The following is a 3,825-nucleotide window of genomic DNA, read 5'->3' as shown; positions in this document are numbered from 1 at the left end:
TAGTATCCCCCCTGAGTAGTATCCCGCCAGGTAGTATCCCGCTGAGTAGTATCCCCGTAGTATCCCCCAGAGTAGTATCCCCCAGAGTAGTATCCTCCCCAGAGTAGTATCCTCCCCAGAGTAGTATCCTCCTCCAGAGTAGTATTCCCCCCAGAGTAGGATCCCCTCTAGTATCCCCCAGAGTAGTATCCCCCCTCTAGTATCCCCCTCTAGTATCCCCCCAGAGTAGTATCCCCCTACATAGGGCGGCTGTAGCCTGTGTTGTAGCTTGTGCTGTATTAAGGTTGTTGTCTTGCAAAACCAAACAAAACAAGTTTTTCTCTCTCTGTGTGTTAGACAACACCAGTGTGAGCAGCCTGAGTAACCCTGGTCCTGCTGCCCCACCCACCAAGAGGATCGCCTTCCTGTTTGACTCCACCCTCACCGCCTTCCTCATGATGGGGAACCTCTCTCCAGTACGTCCCCTAACCTCTGACCCCTAACCCCTAACCCTCACCACCTTCCTCATGATGGGGAACCTCTCTCCAGTACGTCCCCTAACCTCTGACCCCTAACCCCTAACCCTCACCACCTTCCTCATGATGGGGAACCTCTCTCCAGTACGTCCCCTAACCTCTGACCCCTAACCCCTAACCCTCACCACCTTCCTCATGATGGGGAACCTCTCTCCAGTACGTCCCCTAACCTCTGACCCCTAACCCCTAACCCTCACCACCTTCCTCATGATGGGGAACCTCTCTCCAGTACGTCCCCTAACCTCTGAACCCTGACCCCTAACCCCTAACCCTCACCACCTTCCTCATGATTTTTTTATTATTATTCTCCAGTGAGTCCTCTGATTCTAACAGTTCTGTGACTTCAATATATCTTTCAAAATCTTCTTTCTGCAAAATGTTTAAAAATTATCACTGATTCCATAGACTATTACTCAACTCTTTTGCAAACATCAGTATTGAAATCTCCTAACAAAATGATTTCCTTCACCAGAGAATCATTACAGTTTGACAACACAATTTCAAGACCTTCATAGAATGCATTCTGATTGGGTGGCTTGTAACACACCCCCAACAAATCGGTTTTGGTTTTGGGAAAGCAGATATCCAGCCAGACATTCTCCAGATCAGCGATGAAATCCAATCTGACGTTGTATGCAATGTTCGGTCTAACAAAGGCTCATATCCCCCCACAGGGCTGATTCTGATCCTTAGAGTAATTGGGTCACAAACCAGTAAAATACGTAGAGCCTTGTTACTCTCGTTCATGTAGTGTTAGATGTGGTAGTATTAGGGGTATTCAAACCCTACCAGGGGACTGGAGCCCCTCTATCCCCTACAGAGGGTTATTCATACCCTACCAGGGGACTGGAGCCCCTCTATCCCCTACAGAGGGGTATTCATTCCCTACCAGGGGACTGGAGCCCCTCTATCCCCTACAGAGGGTTATTCATACCCTACCAGGGGACTGGAGCCCCTCTATCCCCTACAGAGGGGTATTCATCCCCTACTAGGGGACTGGAGCCCCTCTATCCCCTACAGAGGGGTATTCATAACCTACCAGGGGACTGGAGCCCCTCTATCCCCTACAGAGGGGTATTCATACCTTACCAGGGGACTAGAGCCCTCTATCCCCTACAGAGGGTTATTCATACCCTACCAGGGGACTAGAGCCCCTCTATCCCCTACAGAGGGTTATTCATACCTACCAGGGGACTGGAGCCCCTCTATCCCCTACAGAGGGTTATTCATACCCTCCAGGGGACTGGAGCCCCTCTATCCCCTACAGAGGGTTATTCATACCCTACCAGGGGACTGGAGCCCCTCTATCCCCTACAGAGGGTTATTCATACCCTCCAGGGGACTGGAGCCCCTCTATCCCCTACAGAGGGTTATTCATACCCTCCAGGGGACTGGAGCCCCTCTATCCCCTACAGAGGGTTATTCATACCCTACCAGGGGACTGGAGCCCCTCTATCCCCTACAGAGGGGTATTCATACCCTACCAGGGGACTGGAGCCCCTCTATCCCCTACAGAGGGGTATTCATACCCTACCAGGGGACTGGAGCCCCTCTATCCCCTACAGAGGGGTATTCATAACCTACCAGGGGACTGGAGCCCCTCTATCCCCTACAGAGGGGTATTCATACCCTACCAGGGGACTGGAGCCCCTCTATCCCCTACAGAGGGTTATTCATACCCTACCAGGGGACTGGAGCCCCTCTATCCCCTACAGAGGGGTATTCATACCCTACCAGGGGACTGGAGCCCCTCTATCCCCTACAGAGGGTTATTCATCCCCTACTAGGGGACTGGAGCCCCTCTATCCCCTACAGAGGGTTATTCATCCCCTACTAGGGGACTGGAGCCCCTCTATCCCCTACAGAGGGGTATTCATAACCTACCAGGGGACTGGAGCCCCTCTATCCCCTAAATCAGTCCCCATGCCCTGATTAGAGGGGAATCACCCACCTGGTGTCCCAGGTCTAAACCAGGCCCTGATTAGAGGGGAATCACCCACCTGGTGTCCCAGGTCTAAATCAGTCCCTGATTAGAGGGGAATCACCCACCTGGTGTCCCAGGTCTAAATCAGTCCCTGATTAGAGGGGAATCACCCACCTGGTGTACCAGGTCTAAATCAGTCCCTGATTAGAGGGGAATAACCCACCTGTTGTCCCAGGTCTAAACCAGGCCCTGATTAGAGGGGAATAACCCACCTGGTGTCCCAGGTCTAAATCAGTCCCTGATTAGAGGGGAATAACCCACCTGTTGTCCCAGGTCTAAACCAGGCCCTGATTAGAGGGGAATAACCCACCTGTTGTCCCAGGTCTAAACCAGGCCCTGATTAGAGGGGAATAACCCACCTGGTGTCCCAGTTCTAAATCAGTCCCTGATTAGAGGGGAATAACCCACCTGGTGTCCCAGGTCTAAACCAGGCCCTGATTAGAGGGAGTAACCCACCTGGTGTCCCAGGTCTAAACCAGGCCCTGATTAGAGGGGAATAACCCACCTGGTGTCCCAGGTCTAAATCAGTCCCTGATTAGGGGGAATAACCCACCTGGTGTCCCAGGTCTAAACCAGGCCCTGATTAGAGTGGAATCACCCACCTGGTGTCCCAGGTCTAAATCAGGCCCTGATTAGAGGGGAATCACCCACCTGGTGTCCCAGGTCTAAATCAGGCCCTGATTAGAGGGGAATAACCCACCTGGTGTCCCAGGTCTAAATCAGTCCCTGATTAGGGGGAATAACCCACCTGGTGTCCCAGGTCTAAATCAGGCCCTGATTATAGGGGAATAACCCACCTGGTGTCCCAGGTCTAAATCAGGCCCTGATTAGAGGGGAATAACCCACCTGGTGTCCCAGGTCTAAACCAGGCCCTGATTAGAGGGAATAACCCACCTGGTGTCCCAGGTCTAAACCAGGCCCTGATTAGAGGGGAATAACCCACCTGGTGTCCCAGGTCTAAATCAGGCCCTGATTGGAGGGGAATAACCCACCTGGTGTCCCAGGTCTAAATCAGGCCCTGATTGGAGGGGAATAACCCACCTGGTGTCCCAGGTCTAAATCAGGCCCTGATTAGGGGGAATAACCCACCTGGTGTCCCAGGTCTAAATCAGGCCCTGATTAGAGGGAATAACCCACCTGGTGTCCCAGGTCTAAATCAGGCCCTGATTAGAGGGGAATAACCCACCTGGTGTCCCAGGTCTAAATCAGGCCCTGATTGGGGAATAACCCACCTGGTGTCCCAGGTCTAAATCAGGCCCTGATTAGAGGGGAATAACCCACCTGGTGTCCCAGGTCTAAACCAGGCCCTGATTAGAGGGAATCACC

At 52.5% G+C, this 3,825-nt stretch overlaps 2 long non-coding RNA genes across 42 annotated transcripts in view; both read left to right on the top strand.

Moving 5' to 3' along the window:
• Positions 1 to 334: 334 nt before the first annotated feature.
• Positions 335 to 3,825, top strand: part of LOC127923287 (uncharacterized) — a 10,814-nt gene continuing 7,323 nt past the window's right edge. For all 39 annotated transcript variants that reach the window (XR_008113957.1, XR_008113958.1, XR_008113959.1 and 36 more), the window contains exon 1: positions 335 to 455. This is a non-coding gene — a long non-coding RNA (uncharacterized LOC127923287). The remainder of the gene's footprint in view (positions 456 to 3,825) is intronic.
• Positions 2,492 to 3,811, top strand: LOC127923286 (uncharacterized). 3 transcript variants are annotated; one of them, XR_008113953.1, is made up of 5 exons: positions 2,492 to 2,576; positions 3,065 to 3,211; positions 3,309 to 3,357; positions 3,649 to 3,697; positions 3,744 to 3,811. It is a non-coding gene; the product is annotated as an uncharacterized LOC127923286 (long non-coding RNA). The 3 variants fall into 3 exon arrangements; XR_008113954.1 differs by lacking the exon at positions 3,309 to 3,357; XR_008113955.1 differs by lacking the exons at positions 3,309 to 3,357; positions 3,649 to 3,697.

The sequence above is a fragment of the Oncorhynchus keta genome, unplaced genomic scaffold, assembly GCF_023373465.1.
Source record: "Oncorhynchus keta strain PuntledgeMale-10-30-2019 unplaced genomic scaffold, Oket_V2 Un_contig_2917_pilon_pilon, whole genome shotgun sequence".
Taxonomy (NCBI): domain Eukaryota; kingdom Metazoa; phylum Chordata; class Actinopteri; order Salmoniformes; family Salmonidae; genus Oncorhynchus; species Oncorhynchus keta.
The sequence above is the reverse complement of the archived record's forward strand: the minus strand, read 5'-3'. Positions and strand labels throughout refer to the sequence as shown.